At 47.3% G+C, this 23409-nt stretch overlaps 1 long non-coding RNA gene across 1 annotated transcript; it reads left to right on the top strand.

Annotated features, from left to right (window-relative positions):
* On the top strand, positions 1-23321 carry LOC137538510 (uncharacterized). Its single transcript, XR_011024813.1, has 3 exons — positions 1-112; positions 3474-3533; positions 22945-23321. It is a non-coding gene; the product is annotated as an uncharacterized lncRNA (long non-coding RNA).
* Positions 23322-23409: the final 88 nt, after the last annotated feature.

Below are 23409 nucleotides of genomic sequence, written 5' to 3'. Positions count from 1 at the left end.
CTACCTCTGCTCCGGATGCTGTTGCTACTATGGAAACTGCAGCACAAGCTGAGTGAGGTCCTTGACTGCGATAAGATCCTTGTTAACTGTACTTGAATTTGAAAGACAAAAAGTGAGCCTGTTGGTAAACTATATAGATAGTGGCGGTGTCATGTCAGAAAATGCTATCTCATCAGATCGTGCTACCGGTAGCAAAATTTGACAGTAAAGTGTGTCAGAAAATGTTGAGTCAATAGAGGCATCCATAAGGTCTTAAGCCCTTTTATTATTATTTATCATATTTATAAAGCGACAACATATTATGCAGCATTGTACAATACATAAATGAGTAAACATACAAGGAACTAACAACAAGTCTGTACCAGTCTGCTAGAAGGGTGTCACACAGTAAGATTGTAAAATCAAGCTGGAAAACACTAGAAGGAGGGTCGGGGTAGAGACAATCGGTGTGTCTGTTGAGAGGTTGCACAGCAGAACGTATTATGGAACGAGGGGGGGGGGGGGGGGGTTGGGTGAGCATGAAAAGGTGAGTCTTGAGGGCTCGATTAAAGGTGGGGGCAAGTCTGGTGGGAGCGAGTTCCAGAGAGCAGGGGCAGCCCTAGTGAAATCCTGCAATCATGCATGGGAATGAGATATGTGCAGTGCAAATAGGCACAGGTCCTTAGAGCACCGGAGGGGGCGGGCTGGTATGTGGCTTTGGACAAGATCAGAGATGTAGGTCGGGCAGGTCCTGTGCACTGATTTGTAGGCCAAGCACACAATTTTGAAATTGAGCCTGAAGCAGATGGGGAGCCAGTGGAGAGCTTTACAAAGGGGGGTTGTAGAGGCACTACAATGAGAGGAGTTGATCAGTCTAGCTGCTACATTCTTTACTGATTGAAGGGGGACAATACAATACAATATCTGGAACTCTCTTCCACAGCCTGTACGTTATGCTCCAAACCTGGACATCTTCAAACGCACTCTTAAAACACACCTTTTCAGACAAGCTTATAACATTCTATAGCCCTTTATTTACTTATTTGTCACAATGTAATCAGAGGCAAAGAATCACTGCCTCATCCATCCTCCACCCCCCTTACCTAGTGTGTCCCCCACTACCCATTAGATTGTAAGCTCGCAAGGGCAGGGTCATCCTCCTAATGTTTACTGTTTTTGTAACAATATTTGTGCTGCTTGGAACTCTGCTGTATATTTGTTAGTTGTATCTATGTTCTATGTTCCCCTTGTCGTCTTATTGTGCTTTGTAAAGCGCTGCGGAATATGTTGGCGCTATATTAATTAAAAAATAATAATAATAATACGGTTTGAGGTGAGGCTTTATAAAGGAATTGTCATAGTCCAGGTGGGAGATGACAAGGGCATGGATGAGGAGTTTAGTGGTGTCAGGGGACAGATAGAAGCGGATCCTGGAGATGTTGCAGAGGTGGAAGTTGCAGGACGTACTCACTGGTGCAGGATCTGGTAAGCTGAACCATTGTGAACAGCAAAGACGGTATCTGCACACTCTGAAGTGGCTGAAAAATAATCGTGAAATTGTGCTGAGAAAGGCCGATAAGGGTGGTAACCTTGTAATAATGTCAGTAACTCAATATCGTGAGGAGGCTCTACGGCAGTTGCGGGATGGGGAGACCTATCACCCACTGTCGTCGGATCCAACTTTACGATATCAGAAACATTTCCACACTCTCCTTCTAAGAGGTGTAGAAGGAGGCTTTCTTGCCAAAAAATTAGCCACTGACTTGCTCCCACTCTGACGGCCCATAGTTTCTGTCTGAGGATCTCTCGCAGAGAGGTAGTCCAGATATCTCAACCATCTCCTGCGCCCCCTACTTAAAGGGTTCTTCTTACCTAAGGGACACCCTGGAGCCACTATTGATGCGGTCAGTCTGTACAGCCGTATCCCCCACGTGTTTGTTATAGCTGCGCTCAGACAGTTCTTACAACGCACCAATCGGGATGATAAATATATTGAATTCATTTTGGAATGTTTGGAATTCGTGTTAAACAATAATGCCTTTTTGTTTGACTGCAGATGGTACCAGCAGGTGTCTGGATGGCCATGGGGACCCCAGTGGCGTGCTCCCATGCTAACCTCTTTTTGGGGGCATGGGAGGAGTTTGCCGTGCTCTCGGAATCTAATCCGTTCCGGGGCACGTTAGACAATGGTCAAGATGTGGACAACGTCCTGGTGGTGTGGTCGGGCACTAATGAACAATTCTATTCATTATGGATTATCTGAATACAAACGCTGTCAATATGCAATTTACGTCAGAGTTTAGTGACTCAGAGGTCACTTTCTTGGATTTGAAGCTAACCGTGGAGAACAACAAACTAAAAAGTAGAGGCTTCAGGAAGGTAACCGCCACCAATTCTGTTCTCCACGCTAATAGCTTCCATTCAAAACATGTGATTGAAGCAATTCCCTGCGGGCAATATCTAAGGATTAGGAGAAACAATACCAACGAGAGTGATTTCGAAGTTCAGGCGAACGAGTTGACCACAAGGTTTAAAAGAAGGGGCTATGAGGAGGCCCTGTTAAAAAAAAGTCCAAACAAAAGGCACAGGCACAGACAAGGGAGTATCTATTGTCTCCAAAAAATAGAGAAAAAAGTGAACGTAATACGTTCATGCTTGACTTTTCATCTATGACTGAACATATAAGAAAAACGATCTATTCAAACTGGTCAGTTGTTTCTCAGGATCCTGATTTAAATTTGATTACTCCCCGAATTGCGTTCAGGAGAGCACCCACTTTGGCAAACTTACTAACGAGTAGTGAGTTTGTCACCCCTAAAATTGGCTAAATGTAGCCTTGCCGGTAGGAAGCTTCAAATGCGGGCACTGTAACCTGTGTGGAAATGTTCTTTCCTCTAAGGCTACTTGCACACCAAGACGTTGCGTTAGGTGCTACGTTAAGGTCGCATAACGTGCACCTAGCGCAACGTATGGTGGTGCGGGAGAGGACGGTAGAGTGAGCCGCGTTAGGCGGCTCTATCCGTATAAGGTCTCCCAGAGTGGCGCTGATTGGCCGGCGGGACCACGTGATGCGGAGCGAGACACTCCGCATCACGTGGTCCCGCCGGCCAATCAGCGGCCGCCAGTGCAGTGAATATTAAGTAGCCATGTGCGTGGCTAGTGTAGCTGCATCTCCCCGCCTCCTCTCCGCCCCCCACTGAGCATGTGCAAACAGTCTAACGCAGCTATAGCCGCTCTAACGCCGTAGCATGCTGCACTTTCGGCAGAACATGCAGCGTTACATGTAACGCAACGTGGGCTGTGTGGACAGCCCACTTGTGTTACATTGCTGTGCGTTGGGGGAGCGTTACAGGCGCACTAACGTGTTTTAGTGTGTAAGCAGCCTAAATGTATGAGCTTAGGAAAGGAAATGATACAAATAAAATAATTCTTTACATGCCAGACTGACTTTGTGGTGTACGTAATGTTCTGTCCTTGCGATTATTTCTATATAGGACAGACAACAAGGCCGATGAAAGTGAGAGTGGTGGAACATATTAACTCGATCAAGTCAGGTAAAGGTTGCACCCATTTTATATCGCATATGAAAGAGATACATAATGGGAACGGCGGGTGTATACGATTTGCAGGTCTGCAAAAACAGGAACTTCCCCGCAGAGGGGGCGATAGAGAGAGAGACTACTCTTGAGGAAAGAGACACTCCTGATATTAAGGACAGAGGCTATGGGCCCTTTAGGATTAAACAATAAAATCGAATTATCATGTATGTTGGACTCATAGAGAGCCCATAGGAAATCTTTTCTGGATATTGACGCTTTTCTTGTACCTGGATTGTAATTATTGTGTATTTGATAATGTGTTTGTTTATATTTATTTTACCGTATTATATCTAGTTATAGCAGTCCGGCTTTTCCTATCGCCGGGAGGTTTTGTGTTGCAATATGCAATTTGAATGATATAATTTTATAGTTTACTCATATTTACTGGCGATTGTACAAGCCGGACTGATGCCGAGGTCTGTTTCTTACCACAATGAAATGTTTAACCCACTTCCCGACCGCCTAACGCACAGAGGCGGCCGGGTAGTGGACCCCACAAGGACCAGCTCATGCCCAAAGGCGGCGGTCCTTGTAGGGGCATGGGCGGAGCGATCGCGTCATCAGTGACGCGATCCTCCGCCGGGAGTCGGAAGCCCGGCATTTTGTCTCCGCTCGCCGGCCACTTAGCAGCGCCGGCGAGCGGAGGAATCCACATGCTGAGCCAATCAGGTAGTATAAGGCACTTTGTTAGGTAAACAAAGTGCCTTATACGTGCTTCCTCCTCGCCTCGTGGTCTCATTCTTGCAGAGACCACCAGCGAGGAGGAAGCACTTGTGAGTATTACATATACACTGTATTTTTTGCCCTCAGCCTCCCTGATCACCCACCCCAGCCTTCCTACCCCCCCTGATCACCCCAGCAGACCCCTGCCCAGCACCCTTGCACCCCTGTAAACCCCCCCCCCCCACCTGCCACTAACTAGCGACGCTGCCCCTTAGTTTAGGTCCCTAACTGCCTCCTAGTCACCCCTGATCCTCCCCCCCCCTACCTTTAGATCACCCCCAGACCCCATCCCAGACTACCCCCCTGTATACTGTATACATCTGTATACAGCTACCTTACCCCCTGATCCCCCTCTGATCACCTGTCTATCACCTGTCCATCACCCCTCAGCACCCCCACCCATCAGAGCAGACCCTAACTGCCCCGCGGGGGTAACCGATCACCTGCCCAGGCCCTCGATTGCCCTCATACCCCCCTCCTGATTACATCCCCTGCTCTTTGTTTACATCTGTCCTCCCCAGCAATCACTAACTGATCTGCGATCAGTAACCCCCTGTGTCTGCCTCTCATCAGATCAGGACTCAGTCTGCCCCGTGCGGGCTCCTGATCAACCCAACACCCCCTCAAATCGCCCTCAGGCCCCCCCCCCCCCTAATTACCGTCCAAGTGCATTGTATTTGACTGTGCTTTGATTGTATCGATTGTGCTGCGCTTGTATTTGATTGTGCTGCGATTGTATTCGATTGTGCTGCGATTGTATTTGATTGTCCCGTGATCTGCTTCGATTGTCCCGTGATTGTTTGATTGCCTCTGAGACCCCACTTCCCGCCACACCCAACCCCACCCTCCCCCCATCACCTTCCGAGTGCATCAGATTTGCTTGTGCTGTGATTGTATTCGATTGTGCTGTAATTGTATATGATTGTCCCGTGATCGGCTTCGATTGCCCCGTGATTGTTTGATTGCATCTGAGACCCCACTTCCTGCCACACCCAACCCCACCCTCCCCCCCCCCCACCACCTCCAACCACCACCTTCCGAGTGCATCAGATTTGCTTGTGCTGCGATTGTATTCGATTGTGCTGTAATTGTATTTGATTGTCCCGTGATCGGCTTTGATTGTCCCGTGATTGTTTGATTGCCTCTGAGACCCCACTTCCCGCCACACCCAACCCCCCCCTCCCCCCCCCCACCACCTCCAACCACCACCTTCCGAGTGCATCAGATTTGCTTGTGCTGCGATTGTATTCGATTGTGCTGTAATTGTATTTGATTGTCCCGTGATCGGCTTCGATTGTCCCGTGATTGTTTGATTGCCTGAGACCCCACTTCCCGCCACACCCAACCCCACCCTCCCCCCATCACCTTCCGAGTGCATCAGATTTGATTGTGCTGTGATTGGATTTGATTGTGCTGTAATTGTATTTGATTGTCCCGTGATCGGCTTCGATTGCCCCGTGATTGTTTGATTGCCTGAGACCCCACTTCCCGCCACACCCAACCCCACCCTCCCCCCCACCACTTCCAACCACCACCTTCCGAGTGCATCAGATTTGCTTGTGCTGTGATTGGAGTCGATTGTGCTGTAATTGTATTTGATTGTCCCGTGATTGTTTGATTGCCTCTGAGACCCCACTTCCCACCAACCCCAATACCTCTCAAATACTCCCTTTTTGCTAGGTAGGTGCTCTTTTTTTCTGGGTAGTCTCGGAGGAAAACCCCATAAATTTAGCAATCCACAATGGCAAGAAGGGGGCTTTCCGATGACGAGGTATACAGGTACATGGACCAGTCGGATGAGTTCTTTTGGGAAGAATCATCCGTCGAATCTTCCGGGTCCGAATTTGAACCTGTAGAAAGCAGTGGTTCCCTGACCGAAAGTGATGACGAGGCTTTGGTCCCGGCTAGAGCCAGGCGTACCAGACCCCAAGTCGTTAGACCGCAGGTGGCGCAGGATCCGCCTCAAGGGCAGCAGGGTGGTGCTAGCGCTGTTGATAGTTTTCTTGGTGAGGCAGGCACCAGCAGCGCAGCATCTCCTGGACTTGGTACCAGTACTTCTGTAGACCGTGGCGAAGTGGTGAGCGTCAGCATGGAAGTTGAAACTGGTACGGTGGCAAGTGCAGTAGTACCCCCGTCGCAGCCACCAAGAAGAAGACGGGCCCGTAGTACCCATAGACTCCCAGAGGTGCTGGCACAACCAGATTGGCAATCCCCTGATTCCGCCGCACCCGTAGTGCCCCCTTTCACCGCCCAGTCTGGAGTCCAGGTGGCGACAGCTCATCTAGGAACGGCCCTAGACTTTTTGCAGCTGTTCATCACCCAGGTTCTCTTGGACTTAATTGTGGTTGAGACCAACCGTAAAGCCACACAATTCATCACCGAGCACCCGGAGAGCATGTATGCCCAGCCTTTCCGGTGGAAACCAGTCCAAGTTTCCGACATTAAAATCTTTTTGGCCCTTATCCTTCACTTGGGACTAATGAAACAGAATGTACTGCGGTCGTATTGGTCTACGAACCCAGAAAATGATGTTCCCTTGTACCCTGCTGCCATGTCCAGGACACGATTTGAGTCCATCCTGCGCTTCCTGCACTTCAACGACGACAAAACCTGTCATGAAAAGGGCCACCCTGCTTATGACCGGCTCCACAAAATTCGGCCCCTCATAGACCACCTGTCATCAACATTTGCAGATGCTTATATCCCTGAACAGAACATCTGCGTAGACGAGTCCCTCTTACGCTTTACCGGGCGCCTTGGCATCAAACAGTACATCCCAAGCAAGCGCGCCCGGTATGGGGTGAAACTGTATAAGCTCTGTGAAAGGGCCACAGGCTATACATGTCGTTTTAGGGTCTATGAGGGAAAAGACTCAAAATTGGAGCCGGTCGGATGCCCTGACTACCTGGGGAGCAGTGGAAAGGTTGTGTGGGACTTGGTGTCACCCTTGTTCCGGAAGGGGTACCATCTTTTTGTGGACAATTATTACACAAGTGTGGCCCTCTTTCAGCACTTAAAGTTAGAAGGAATTCGATGCTGTGGCACTGCGCGGCCTAGTCGCCAGGGCTTCCCCCAACGGCTCGTTACCACCAGACTTGAACGGGGGCAGAGGGCCGCCTTGCGTACTGAAGACCTGCTCGCGGTGAAATGGAGGGACAAGAGGGACGTTTACTTTCTGTCCACCATTCACACAGACACGACAGTCCAAATTCAACGGGCAACTGCGGTCATTGAAAAGCCCCTTGTCGTCCACGAATATAATGTCAACATGGGAGGGGTGGACTTCAATGACCAGAGGTTAGCGCCCTATTTAGTTACCCGGAAAACAAGACGCTGGTATAAGAAAGTGTCTTTTTATCTGATTCAATTGGCAGTATACAACAGCTTTGTTCTCTACAGTAAGGCTGGGAGAACTGGATCTTTCCTTCAATTTCAGGAACAGATCATTCTGGACATCCTGTATCCAGGAGGTGTCAGGGTCCCCCCCCCCCCAGATGCAACTAGCCGATTGCATGGAAGGCATTACGCCTATCAGATTCCGAGTACCCCAGGTCAACGCATCCGAAGAAAACGTTGTCGTGTCTGCAGCAGTGCTAGAAGAAGGACTGACACCGTTTTTTATTGTCCCAAATGTCCTGACCACCCTGGCCTATGCGTAGGGGAGTGTTTTGAGAGGTACCACGAGCAGGTACACTATTAGAACCTAGGGAACTCCAGACACAGGAGTAGGCACACACTCAGTGGTCTTTCGCACATTGTCGCAGGGAGAGGAAAGGTAAGCTTGAAAACCAAACGGGTAAGCATAAAAGTCGGAAGGAGGATCGGTTTCCATGCTTGATATTGCTGATCTGTCCTGGGTTGGCGATATAAGACGGCATGTTTGAATTTCCCTTGAGTGTGGACACCCCCGGTTTATATGTGATTTGGGCCTATGATGATGCTTTAATGCCACACAGAGTCATCTCTATTGGCAGGCATATTGCTGTATCCTACAGGCATAATGCTGTATACTAAAGTTCTGAGGCCCAGTCACATAAGTTGGTGGCTCACCCTGAGTGCAGGGTGGCACGGGGTGTCTCTCTCCTGAGGTTATCACTGCCATTGATGTGGAGGAAGATCTGCCATTGATGTGGAGCAAGGTATGTTTGCCGTTCATTTTTCCTTTCAGCCCAGAGTGCATTACCCGTATACCCAATATAAGGAGTATAGCAGAAACTCCTAATACTGGCCATACATGTAATGATTGCAGAGACCCTAAAATGCCAGAACAATTAGGAGTATGGTGAGTTCATAGAAGATTTTATTTTTTGTCACAAGTTAGTGGAAAATGACACTTTGTGAAAAAAACAATAAAAATCAATTTTCCGCTAACTTTTGACAAAAAATAAAATCTTCTATGAAATTACCATACTCCTAACGGAATACCTTGGGGTGTCTTCTTTCTAAAATGGGGTCATTTGTGGGGTTCCTATACTGCCCTGGCATTTTAGGGGCCCTAAACCGTAAGGAGTAGTCTGGAAATCAAATTCCGCAAAATGACCTGTGAAATCCTAAAGGTACTCATTGGACTTTGGGCCCTTTAGCGCAGTTAGGGTGCAAAAAAGTGCCACACATGTGGTACCACCGTACTCGGGAGAAGTAGTATAATGTGTTTTGGGGTGTATTTTTACACATACCCATGCTGGGTGGGAGAAATAACTCTGTAAATGGACAATTGTGTGTAAAAAAATGAACAAATTGTCATTTACAGAGATATTTCTCCCACCCAGCATGGGTATGTGTAAAAATACACCCCAAAACACATTATACTACTTCTCCTGAGTACGGCAATACCACATGTGTGGCACTTTTTTGCAGCCTAACTGCGCTAAGGGGTCCAAAGTCCAATGAGCACCTTTAGGCTTTACAGGGGTGCTTACAATTTAGCACCCCCCAAAATGTCAGGACAGTAAACACACCCCACAAATGACCCCATTTTGGAAAGTAGACCCTTCAAGGTATTCAGAGAGGGGCATGGTGAGTCCGTGGCAGATTTCATTTTTTTTTGTCGCAAGTTAGAAGAAATGGAAACTTTTTTTTTTTTTTTGTCACAAACTGTCATTTTCCGCTTACTTGTGACAAAAAATAATATCTTCTATGAACTCACTATGCCTCTCAGTGAATACTTTGGGATGTCTTCTTTCCAAAATGGGGTCATTTGGGGGGTATTTATACTATCCTGGAATTCTAGCCCCTCATGAAACATGACGGGGTCAGAAAAGTCATAGATGCTTGAAAATGGGAAAATTCACTTTTTGCACCATAGTTTGTAAACGCTATAACTTTTACCCAAACCAATAAATATACGCTGAATGGGGTTTTTTTTATCAAAAACATGTTTGTCCACATTTTTCGCGCTGCATGTATACAGAAATTTTACTTTATTTGAAAACTGTCAGCACAGAAAGTTAAAAAAATCATTTTTTTGCCAAAATTCATGTCTTTTTTGATGAATATAATAAAAAGTAAAAATCGCAGGAGCAATCAAATAGCACCAAAAGAAAGCTTTATTAGTGACAAGAAAAGGAGCCAAAATTCATTTAGGTGGTAGGTTGTATGAGCGAGCAATAAACCGTGAAAGCTGCAGTGGTCTGAATGGAAAAAAAGTGGCCGGTCCTTAAGGGGTAGAAAGCCCTAGGTCCTCAAGTGGTTAAATACATGTGAGATCTTATCGTACTGTGAAGCCAGATGCCATTCAAGATTGAGAGGTACACGCACTATGCGCTTTCTTCGCATGTTTTCATTTAATTTTTTTGTGTGCACTGTCACTTTAATTCACTTGCTTATAGTCCTGTCAGACAGTGAGAGCCCGAATGTACCTCTATTTGGGTCATGTCATCAGTAAGCACTACGCCTGTTAATGACACTGGTTTATGCCATTTAATTTATTGGCCCAGTACAGACGCCCTACTTTGATGACGTGTTATGCGGAAATTTTTCTGCATCAGTATCCATTGGGCGGTTGATTTACTTTCGCCATTTGAGACGCATGATGGCGGCTCCTGTCTCCCAGGCAACTAGCCTTTGCTTGGGGGAGATTATGTCACCGGAAGTGGTGGGCTGTCTCCCCGCTCTTATGCCTGATGCACAGTCTCCTCACCACAGTGGTTCGTTAGCGTGACCAAGCGTCGCACAGACGCGAAACGTCTGTCGCTCCTCCACCCTGTGCCTAACACCCACCTCCACACCGCTTATCCTGTCTTCTGCTGGGGACACGTAAGACATGCCTGGCATGTACATCATGTTGTATTGATTGACTTTTGCTACATTTGGATGTTTGTATTTGAAACTTAATCAGCCACTTTTGCATGTAAAAATTACATATCAAGACGGAAGGTGCATGTTTTTTTGCTGTTTCTTGTTTTGATGGACTTTGGACATGCCTGTTATAAGTGACACCATCCCCTAGGTGTCCACTTCGATCATGTGCCCTATGTTGATCACGTCTGCCCATATGCATTGCCACTCACCTGTCCCGCCGCTGCTCTGTCCATCTATATTCAGCCCGGAGGCCAGCAGGAGCATGGAGTTCTCCATAAGCTGCATTAGGCCAATTCTCCCTAGTATAAGGGAGAATTTTCATTGGTCGACTATGAACCAATAAGAATTCGCCCTGTTGCTAAGGATTGCCATTGGTCTTTTGCAGCCCATTGGAGATCCCCATGCTTATTCCAGCTGCCGGACTGTGTATGAGGGACCAAGCGGCAGCGGGACATGTATTACATCACGGTGACAACCGAAAAGGGCGAAGTGGACTCGGCAACAAGCATAATGACAACTGACAGAGTCTTTCTTTGCATACATTTTCCTGTCGGTCCGGGGAAATGTGCCAAGTTCAGACTCTACATTCCACTTAACATTTCGCTCGCGTTCCGCCGCAAGCGAATCCATTTTTTTTAACAAGTTGAGGCAGATCCTAATTTTAACATTAGGATCAGCTTCCTGTGCCGCCTACCTTCCTGAACTAAGTACCGGAATGGGTACTTTTTTTTAAGCAAGTGTGAACTGGCCCTCACTATATCTTGTGTTGTAAGAGGACCATATTTGGGTCAATAGTTCTGTAGAAAATGGCAAACGTGCATTACTCGCCATACATGCCCTTGCTCATGCGAAGCAGGAATACTTTTTACCAAGCTCATCGGAGCACAAGCTTCCAACCCCCGGCGTCTTTTTGACACTTTCAACTCCCTGCTTAAACCCCCCTCCACCCTCCGTTTCCTCTCTCTCTGCAACAGATTTAGCCACCCACTTCACCAACAAAATTGTCTCCATCCGCCAGGAAATGTCCAATCTCCAATCTTCACCTCCCACCCCCTCCCAACCAGCTCCTCCTCCACCCTATCCTCCCCTCACATCCTTCACTCCTACTACCACCGAGGAAGTCAACCACCTACTGCAGACTTCCCATACCACTACTTCCCCCCTTGACCCCATCCCTTCTGATTTACTCCAGCCTCACTTCACGGAATTGGCCCCAGTCCTCACTACCCTGTTCAACCTCTCCCTATCCACAGGCACCTTCCACTCAGACTTCAAGCAGGCCACTGTAATACCCCTGCTCAAGAAACCCTCCCTCGACCCCTCGCTACCCTCCAACTACCGTCCTTTCTCCCTCCTACCCTTTGCCTCAAAACTCCTTGAGCGTCTGGTTCACAAACGCCTGACCCAGTACATCAATGCCAACTCACTGCTAGACCCACTGCAATCTGGATTTCGGCCTGCCCACTCAACCGAAACTGCTCTCGCCAAAGTGGTCAACGACATTGCCTTAGCTAAAGCTGAAGGTAAATACTCCATTCTCCGCCTCCTTGACCTTTCAGCAGCTTTTGACACAGTAGATCATCCCCTACTCCTACAGTCCCTCCAGTCCTCGGGCATTCACGATCTCGCCCTTTCCTGGCTTTCATCCTACCTCTCCAACCGCTCCTTCACGACCGCCTTCACTGAGTCCTCGTCCACCCCCAACCACCTCTCGGTGGGAGTCCCCCAAGGTTCGGTCCTTGGCCCCCTACTGTTCACCCTATACACATCCTCCATTGGCAAGGTTATCTCCTCCATGGGTTTTAACTATCATCTGTATGCAGATGACACCCAGATCTACCTCCACACCCCTGACATATCCACCACTACCATGGACAATGTCTCCTCCTACCTATCAGCCATCTCCTCCTGGATGTCCGCTAGGTTCCTGAAACTAAATCTAGACAAAACGGAATTTATGATCTTCCCACCCCGGCCATCCACGAACCTCCCAGATGTGCATGTCACTGTTAACCACACTACCATTCGCCCTACCTCTCAAGCCCGCTGTCTGGGTGTCACCCTGGACTCCGCACTCTCCTTTACTTCCCACATCCAAAACCTCACAAAGTCCTGCAACTTCCACCTTCGTAACATCTGTAAGATTTGCCCTTTCCTGACCTCTGCCACCACCAAACTCCTCATCCATGCCCTCATAATTTCCCGCCTTGACTACTGCAATGCCCTGCTGTCTGGTCTCCCTATGACCCGAACAGCCCCATTGCAGTCCATCATGAATGCGGCAGCCAGAATTATCCACTGCTCCCATCGCTCCACCACGGCAGATCCCCTCCTAGAATCCCTCCACTGGCTTCCTATCCAGTCCAGAATCAGATTCAAGATACTGTGTCTGACCTACAAATCTGTCCACAAAACCTGTCCAACCTACATTTCCGATCTTACTCAGAGGTACACACCTAGCCGCTCACTCCGCTCTTCCAATGAACTTCGCCTAACCGTCCCCCGCATCACCCAGTCCCATGCACACCTCCAGGACTTCTCAAGAGCTGCTCCAACACTATGGAACTCCCTACCTCCACCCATTAGGGCAGTCCCCTCCTTCAACATTTTCAAGAAAGCCCTCAAAACTCACCTTTTCACTCTGGCCTACTACCCCTCACAAGTTCTCTAAACCTACAGCTGAACTCTGGTCCCCTACCGTTCGTGTCCTTACCTCTCCCTCTAGATTGTAAGCCTTTGGGCAGGGTCCTCCTCCTTTTGTGTCCTACCTGATCTTGCATCTCCATTACTGTGAACCCATGCTATGCATCTGAGTGAACCTAACTTGCCTAATCTCCATGCTCCATCCAGTGACTAAACATTACCTGGTACTCATACTATGGTGTGTGATCTCGTCTTTCTTGTATTGGTCTTTCTGGATTCTTCTGTTTACCAAATAACAACAGTGTTATGCAAAAGTCCCATCAATGTTATTTAATTTAGTAAAAAAATATTTACTCTTTCTATTATTAATGCCCATGGCACATAGCAGTTACCACATTAGTACCTGTGCTGCTACCACGTGAATTACCCTAGACTAGAGTAAAAGGCCTTAAAGCACAGCAATGATTAAGAAAATAAAAATATAATGTAGCATTAGAAGCAATCTTACTTACCAGTCCTTGGTGTCTGACAGGCCGGGATTTACCTCACAGGAGCCTATAGGCACAGATGTCCTGGCACCTTATACTTCACCTTCCGTAAACCTACAAACACCCGACCACTCCACAAGTATGTTTGGGTGTCCCAGCTGTCACTTCCCCCTTACTTCCCTTGTCCATCATAGGTAGCTACAGGTGCCCCTTAGTATTAGGTAACTAGAGGTGCCCCAAAGTATAAGGTAGCCAGAAGTACCCTCAATATTAAGTAGCTAGACGTGCCCCTGACTGAAGGGAGATCCTGTCAATGGAATGCTGAGAGCTGGGTGAGTAACCTCTTATTTACACTCTCATCAGGACTCTGGATAGGAAAGGAGGGAGGCGTTTGGGGAGGGGAGTGAACCGCTTTTCCATCATCAGGCGTCTGTAGGCACATGCCTAAAGTGCCTTATGGTAAATCCGGCCCTGGTGCCTGATGTAAAAAATTACTTTTCTTTAGATTAATTGGTGGCAGGAACTTCCACCTGACATCCATCCTTTGCAGCAATGCAGAGGTCAGAGTGCGATTACCTGGGTAGAATTCCTCAACGTCCTCAGTAAAGGGGGGGCAGCAGGGCTCACGGAGGTTGGATATCAACCACCAGGTAAGCTAGGCTGCACCTTAGTTGTTGAGATTTGTTTTGCTGAGTGCAAACAGTTCAGTTTAGATTAAACAACCCGAATATGTTTTACATTTGCCAGAACATTGTCTATAGAGGGAGAACAACAAACTATTCAAGCAGTTTTCTGCTCGCAAAAACACATTGGACCCAATCCAATTCTTTTTTTCTCTTAAAGAGGAGCTGTCAGCCATACTATCTCAGAAAAAAACACATATATAAGTAGATAAATACTTGCTCTACTTACATAACATATGTATTGCATCGCTCCCAACTGTCCCTCTTTTGGAGGGACAGTCCCTCTTTGGGAGCCCTGTCCCTCTTTCTTCCTCATTTGTCCCTCTTTCAGGACTTTGTCCCTCTTTATATGTTAATATATTTATTTCTCTACTAAAAAATGTGTTTGACTCTAAACTTTATTCCCATCCTTTAAATTGATATATTACTAATTTTAAAATGTTAATATGAAGTAAAATGAACCAGGATAAAAAGGACCACTGTAGTTTAAATTATAAAACAACACATTTTTCTTATGAAATCTTTATGGTGTGCATGATTAGGAGTGTGTTCTGGGCGTGATCAGGGTTGTGGGCGTGGCTTCAGTGTCCCTCTTTCTCATCTCAAAAAGTTGGGAGGTATGTGTATTGCACTGTCCACATTTTGATTCAAGTGATTTTTCTACAGTAAAAAAAGAGAACATCCTTCTTAGCATTTCCAATTTTAACTGTGGCTATATTGAAGCCAATCCTGTTGTCATTTTCTCCCTCCCTCTCCTCTGCCTGATTGTGTATGCATTGCTCACCCGTCACAATAGAAAGTGCATTGTCTCAGCATGAGAAATATTGCCCAATCTGAGAAGAACAGAGATGTGGGAGGGAAAAGAGGCTTCAGCCAATCAGGCTGCATTAGTTAAGTCTGAGGGGAAGTAGAGAAGCAAAAAAAAGGACAACCCTGCATGCCCTGCAACTTCCTTTATGTGTACCAAATAAGAGTCAGGTAAACTGGGGAATGATCATTTCTCAACAAGAAAAGTAAAAGTGATTTTAACTTTTCGATTGCCTGGTTAGCACCCTTGTTAGTTGTTTACCAGATAAAAATAAATAATTGATTTTTAATTTTATGCTTGACAGTTACACTTTAAGATTTCCCTTATGTGATATTTTCACATTTTACCAATAAAATGGCTTTTAAAGGGACCCTGAGCAGTGTCAAAAAAGGAAATCTGGACTTACCTGTGGCTTCCTCCAGCCTCCCGTAGCCCGTGAGGTCCCCTGGCATCCTCTTGGTCCCTTCCATGGTCCAACTGGCGTCTCCGGTAATCCGGCGACTTCAGCTGAAGTCGCGCGTGCACACCTAGTGCCTCATCACATTGTCATTACTGATCATGCGTGGTTCAAACTTTAGAGAGGATGCTTACAGCATCGTTATGAAGTCGCTTACAGCACGTTATGAAGTCGTTTGCTGTAAGCATGAGGATGCTTACAGCAAACGACTTCATAACGTGCCGGGTGTGAGAACACGTGTGACCCAAAGCCGCTGGATTTCTGGAGCCGCCAGCAGGACCATGGTACCGACCAAGAGGATGCCAGGGAACCTCGTGGGCCATGGGGGCTGGAGGTTAGTCCAGATTTCCTTTCTTTCGCACTGCTCAGGGTTCCTTTAAGTCACCATCAAGCAAGAAAACCCTGAGAATAATGTTGACAGGACTTTTTCAATTGCAGAGTGCTGAAAAGTTATTTTAAACAAAAGGTGAAAAATTATCTCCTAGACAGAAACGTAGGTAAAAAAAATGAATTGAATAAGGGTCCCTTTTTTGCGCTGTGAGATGGATTGAGATGCATTGTATTGCTGCTAAACCAGGCGGTTTAAAGCAAACCTGTGAAGAAGAACTGGTTAAAATCTGGATACTTACCTCACCAAGGCTCTGGATGGCCCAGAGGCTTTCCACAGACGGAGCACTGTTCAAGCGATCATTCAGAAATGGAAGGAGTATGGCACAACTGTAAACCTACCAAGACAAGGCCATCCACCTAAACTCACAGGCCGAACAAGGAGAGCGCTGATCAGAAATGCAGTCAAGAGGCCCATGGTGACTCTGGACGAGCTGCAGAGATCTACAGCTCAGGTGGGAGACTCTGTCCATAGGACAACTATTAGTCATGCACTGTACAAAGTTGGCCTTTATGGAAGAGTGGCAAGAAGAAAGGCATTGTTAACAGAAAGCATAAGAAGTCCCGTTTGCAGTTTGCCACAAGCCATGTGGGGTACACAGCAATCATGTGGAAGAAGGTGCTCTGGTCAGATGAGACCACAATGGAACTTTTTGGCCAAAATGCAAAACGCTATGTGTGGCGGAAAACTAACACTGCACATCACTCTGAACACACCATCCCCACTGTCAAATATGGTGGTGGCAGCATCATGCTCGGGGGGTGCTTCTCTTCAGCAGGGACAGGGAAGCTGATCAGAGTTGATGGGAAGATGGATGGAGCCAAATACACGGCAATCTTGGAAGAAAACCTCTTGGAGTCTGCAAAAGACTTGAGACTGGGGCGGAGGTTCACCTTCCAGCAGGACGATGACCCTAAACATAAAGCCAGGGCAACAATGACATGGTTTAAAACAAAACATATCTATGTGTTAGATTGGCCCAGTCAAAGTCCAAATCTAAATCCAATCGAGAATCTGTGGCAAGATCTGAAAACTGCTGTTCACAAACGCTGTCCATCTAATCTGACTGAGCTGGAGCTGTTTTGCAAAGAAGAATGGACAAGGATTGCAGCAAAAGGTGGTTCTACAAAGTATTGACGCAGGGGGGCGAATAATTCCACACACCCCACTTTGCAGTTATTTGTAAAAAATGTTTGGAATCATGTATGATTTTCGTTCCACTTCTTACATGTACACCACTTTGTATTGGTCTTTCACGTGGAATGCCAATAAAATTGATGCATGTTTGTGGCAGTAATGTGACAAAACGTGGAAACCTTCAAAGGGGCTGAATACTTTTGCAACCCACGGTAAGTGCAAGGTATGGATTCATATGGCTTGCTTGAATGTGTTGAAGGAAGGGGACAGTCTGAGGGGGAGAGGGGGGGTTCCTTAGGGTGGGAGCAACGCTTGAGAAGTTCTGTAGGCATGCATGGGAGTGAGAAATGCGTGGTGCGGTATGGAGGAGATCATTGGAGGACCAGGGGGTGGGGGGGGGGAGGGGGAGGGCAGACAAGTATATATCTGTGGATGAGCTCAGAGATGTAGGTTGGGCAGGTCTTGTGCACAGATTTGTAAAAAAAAAAAAAGACTCCTGCTGAGCCCGGTCAGATTCCTGTTCTTGCCTACACTTTCCAGTGGATTAATTGGTGGCAGGACCTCCCCCTGTCATCCAACCTTTGCAGCAATGCAGAGGTCAGAGTGCGCTCATCTGGGGAGAATCCCTCACCTTCCTTAGTAAAGAGGGAGCAGCAGGGGTCAGGGAGCTTTGAAATCAACCTCCTGGAGGTAAGTGCTGCATAAGTAGAACAAAGCGGCCTGGCACCTCCAGTAAAAACGTCAATTTATTGAAATACTATTAAAAATGCATACTGCAAAGACAGGCGCAGCAGCATGGAGAGAGAAAAAGCATGTACAGAGGTCGACAGTTGTTGCATTTGTAATGGCATTTCAATAAATTGGCCTTTTTACTGGAGGTGCCGGACGCTTTGTTCTACTTGTGCAGTTCTGATCTACTTCCCTTGGGCTTTGAGCACTCCGGTGATGCTGGGTTAGCTGGCCCTGTGCACCAGTTTCTTTCTACTGTTTGAATCTGCTGGACCGGTAAGCGATGATGGGTAGCGATGATGGGTAGATTCGAACAAGAGACAAATCTCTCTTTGTTTGAACCTGATTAGAGAGAGATCTGTCGGCTGCGTATACACTGCAGGCCGATTTCCGATCGATTTGAGCATGACATTTCTACAGGAATCGGCCACGGCTGGCACATCATCACACGCGCACCACATGCTATACTGCGGGGCCTGTGAGGTACAAATGGAAGTGGAAAAAACGGAAAAAAGATGGGCACCGCACAGTGGGCAACACAGGACAGGTAATGTATAAATGCACACACTGTGGGGGCACATTTATACACTAAGGGGACAGCATCTTGGATTTTGTCGCGTTTGTCACTCGTCCCGGTATTGCTCATCTTTGCCCTCGCTCGACCGCGACGACCCAACATCTTGCAGCATGTCTGGTCAATAGATGTGACCAATTGGTCACAATGTCGATTGGGCATGCACTTGGCAGGACTGATTTTCATCCGATTCAATAATAATAATCAAATTGGATGGTCGATTGGCCGCCAAGTCAAGGGATGTATGGTCATCTTTAGGCTGCACGTTACTTAGCTAAGATTTTTGTGATGAATACAAACAGTTCAATTTAGATTAAACAACTTGAATGTGTTTTAAATTTGCCAGAACAGTGTCTATAGCAGGAGACCAACAAACTTGATTTGTTCCCTACGGTTGTCCAACCCATGATAACCATATTTATGCAGTTTTCTGCTCACAAAAACACATTGGACCTGATCCAATTCACTTTTTCTGTTAAAGAGACTCTGAAGCGAGAATAAATCTCGCTTCAGAGCTTATATTCAGCAGGGGCACGTGTGCCCCTGCTAAAACGCCGCTGTGACGCGGCTAAACGGGGGTCCCTTACCTCCCAAATCCCCTCCGTTGTTCCCTGGGATCTCTTCCGCATAGAGGCATAGCTAACCGCCGCAGCCCTGCCTCACGCGCGTCTGTCAGCGCGTATCTCCGCCTCTCCCCCGCCCCTCTCAGTCTTCCTTCGCTGAGAGAGGCGGCGATGCGTCGCTGATAGACGGCGCTGAGAGGCAGGGCTGCAGCCGTTAGCCCTGCCTCAACAGCAGCTAAATCTACGACCAAGTTGGTCGTAGATTTTGCAGGGGCGTGGGGGGTAAGGGACCCCCGTTTAACCGCGGGATAGCAGCGTTTTAGCAGGGGCACACATGCCCCTGCTTGAATATAACCACTGAAGCGAGATTTATTCTCGCTTCAGTGTCTCTTTAAGTTTTCCCCTAGGTGATATTTTACTTCTTATTAATAAAATGCGTTTTGAGCCTCCATCAAGCAAGAAAACCCTCAGAATAATTTTGACTGTACATTTTCAACTTCTTTTTGGTACTTTTTCCATTGCAGAGTGCTGAAAAGGTATTTTAAACATGAAAAATGATCTCCTAGGAGAAAACTTAGGTAAAAAAAAGTGAATTGAATAAGGCCCCTTTTTTGCACTGTAGAGATGCATTATATTGCTGCTAAACCACACGATTTAAAGCAAACATGTGAAGAAGATGGGGTTAAAATCTGGATACTTACCTCACCAGTGGTAAGCCTCTGGATGTCCCAGAGGCTTCCCAGATCTCTTTTAGACCTCTGTCACTACCAAGGACCCTCTTCCTCTTGTGGTCGAGCTCCTGTCCTTGTAGAAGTGTATCCTCCGCATCAGGAGAAACTGTTCCAGTGAGGTGGATTTTCAGCGTGAGGCCACGGCGATGTACGATCGGTTCAGAGATCGCGGGTATCGACATGACACATTGTGCTCTGGTGCAGAGAGGGCTATTCAGACTCCACGTTCTGAGTTGCTGAAGAAACAGGATAGAAGTCTGGTGCAGGCTAAAACGGAAAAAACACCCTGTCCCAGCTTTATCTCCTCGTACAATTCAAATTGGTCACGTATACGTGACATTTTGACTCGACATTGGCCGGTGTTGCAGATCGATCCGGTGTTTGGGTCCATTGTCGGTGAGAGACCACCTTTAGTGGCCCGACGTGCGCCCAGCTTGCGGGATCGATTGGTACACTCTGATCTATTGCCACAATCTAATTGGTTGGTAGAACTCAGTACAAAAGGAATGTACAAGTGTAGGGCATGTTCAATGTGTGAATATGTGGATGTGGCAAAAACGTTTCAGGCACCTAACAAAGTGAAGGAATGGAAGATACATTCTTTCATTAATTGCAATTCAGAATGGACAGTATATACATATCATACAGTGTCCGTGTCCTATGCTGTATGTCGGTATGACAACAAGAAAATTAAAAAAAGAGGATTTCAGAGCATGTAAGCAATATAAACTGCGGAAAAAAGATCAATGGGGAATATCGTAGCACTGTAGCTGAGCATTTTTGTGAAGTTCATGGGGGGATAAAAAATGGTTTCTGGTTTAAAGGCATCTACAAAATTCAAAATAATAGACGAGGTGGAGATAGAGAAAAGTGGTTGTTGCAACAGGAGGCAAAATGGATCTACTTGTTGGACTCCCTGACACCCACTGGCTTGAACCAGGAACTTAAAGGGAAGGTTCAGGGAGGGGATTCAAAAAATAAAAATAAATTTCCACTTACCTGGGGCTTCCTCCAGCCCGTGGCAGGCAGGAGGTGCCCTCGCCGCCGCTCCGCAGGCTCCCGGTGGTCTCTGGTGCCCGACCCGACCTGGCCAGGTCGGGCTCTTCTGCGCTCCATTTCCTGGGACTTCTGCGTCCCACGACGGCGCGCTGACGTCATCAGACGTCCGCCGGGCTGTACTGCGCATGCGCAGTACAGCCCGGCGGACGTCCGATGACGTCAGTGCGCCGTCGTGGGACGCAGAAGTCCCAGGAAATGGAGCGCAGAAGTGCCTGACCTGGCAGCCGGCCTGGCCAGGTCGGGTCGGGCACCGGAGACCACCGGGAGCCTGCGGAGCGGCGGCGAGGGCACCTCCTGCCTGCCACGGGCTGGAGGAAGCCCCAGGTAAGTGGAAATTTATTTTTATTTTTTGAATCCCCTCCCTGAACCTTCCCTTTAACTATGCCCCCTTTTTGTAATCTTCAGTGCCAGATACAATTGCATGCCTTGTCTATACACTGGAGAACTATGCGTTTATTTGTAGTGCAAGATCCCCGTGTCGCAGCCTCTGTAAATAGTAAGCAAGCTGTGTGGATAATGTACCTGATAGTGGATTGCCTGAAAGGTGTCATAAGATTGCGTGAACTGTAGCTGCAAGATGGGAGAAATTCCGGAGTTGAACAGCGCAACCATAGTTACAGGTGACGTCAGCAGGAATGCCCAGCCAGTGCGTCCGTAATGACGCATAAAACACTGACCCGCCCGCTGCGTCATACATCCTGACGAAGCTCGCAGGGGGTGGGCGCAACGCGTCGATGGGCGTGGCTTCCACATGCGTCTGAGCGCTCCTACTAGCCGGCTGGCCGTGCTGCAGCGAGAAGGCCCTGTGTCTCCCCTCCTCTCCCCATAGGCTATAATACCTTTTGGGTCGAGAAAACCGGAAGTGGTGGAGGGTTGAGCAGACAAGCAAGGCTGATACACAACCAGCGTTGACGATGGGACAAGGCGACAACTAAGCTGTGCCTGGTCATCGGGTGGTAAGAGATTGTTGCCCAAAAAGACTGTCCGAGGCTCTGCTGGGGAATTGCATGCAGCTTGAAGCTTAGCATGCGGCATACTATACCAAAATCAGCAACCACTTATTCTCCGCACTCTGTGGATGTATAAAGGGAAGGTACCGGTACCTGAGTGTATGGAGTGTGTGTTGATGTGCTGAAGTTGTGGTGTGGTGGAGCGCTCCGCAGTATTTTAATTGGTTTTAGGGTGGGTTAGTGTTTTTGTACTTGCAATACAATAAAGGTTTTTCAAATTGTCTAAATCCTGAGCGGCAGCAATTCTGTTTTTTAAGCTAATCCTAACTTTTGGTATTATGCAGTTGCTCCTGTTTTTATAAACAGTTATGGTTGACAGTAATTGGTGAGTGAGATAGACAGGTTGTTTGGTAGTAAAATCTGGATACTTACCTCATCAGTGGTAAGCCTCTGGATGTCCCAGAGGCTTCCCAGATCTCTTCTAGACCTCTGTCACTACCAAGGACCCTCTTCCTCTTGTGGTCGAGCTCCTGTCCTTTTAGAAGTGTATCCACACTGGGCATGCACAAGTGGGGTCTGCACTAAGCCTAATCCAACTTGCTGACAGCTGTTTCAGGCTGTGTGTGCCCGCATGAGTGGAAGGCATGGATTAAGGGTCGGTCCACACTTCTCCCGTTCCAGATCGGATCCGTGTCAAGCGGATCAGTTTTTTTAAAAAAACTGATCCATTTGAAACGGATCTGATCTGGATGGTAGGGCACATTCCGGTCCATGTGGGCGTCGATCACGTCGGTATTTACGCGTTGCTGCTCACCTCTCGCCGCCACCGCTCGGTCCGTTCTACAGCCTGGAGGCCAGCAAAAGCGTGGCTCTCCATAGGCTGCAACAGGCCAATTCTGCCTAGCAACAGGGATTATTTTCATTGGTTCAACATGAATGGGTCATAGAAAACCCTAGTACGGCTTGCAAAAACATTAGTGAAAGCAGTTATGCAGCTACATTGTATGCACAACTGATCTTAAAATGTTTTTAGTGATAAAGACAACCTGGACTCATTAGGCCAATTAGTCACTGTATGCAGCTGTATGAAAGTAACCTATTAAAAACATGTTTTTACTTATGGTTTCCCCCAGAAACGTTGGTTAATACAGAAGAAATGGCCGTCCATTGGTTCCGCTGTGACCCTAATCCATCCTGAAGGGATTGTGCTCCTGCTCCATTCCCTGCTCTCCTGTGGCAATGTTCCATTCTTTACACTGGTACATACAGCAGATATTAAGTGATAGGGAAGTAGTCCCAGGACTTGTGTGCTGCATGGCCAGGTGCAACCATACTAACCAACTGTGGGAAGGACGCATGTACCTTTTAAAGCAGCGGGGACAGCCATACTAAGCAATGGGAAAAACCATACATTATATAAGTAGATAAATACTTGTTCTACTTACATATGTAATGTACTGTCCACATTTTGAATTCAGTGAATTTTATATAGAAAATAAAGAGAAAATTGTTCCAGGCATTTTCCATCTTTACTGTCGCTGACTGAAGCCAATCCTGATGTAATTTCCTCCCTTATTTTTTTCTCCTAGAAAATGCAC

The sequence above is a fragment of the Hyperolius riggenbachi genome, chromosome 11, assembly GCF_040937935.1.
Source record: "Hyperolius riggenbachi isolate aHypRig1 chromosome 11, aHypRig1.pri, whole genome shotgun sequence".
Lineage (NCBI taxonomy): Eukaryota > Metazoa > Chordata > Amphibia > Anura > Hyperoliidae > Hyperolius > Hyperolius riggenbachi.
Note: the sequence above shows the minus strand (reverse complement) of the source record. Positions and strands in the feature narration are given on the sequence as shown.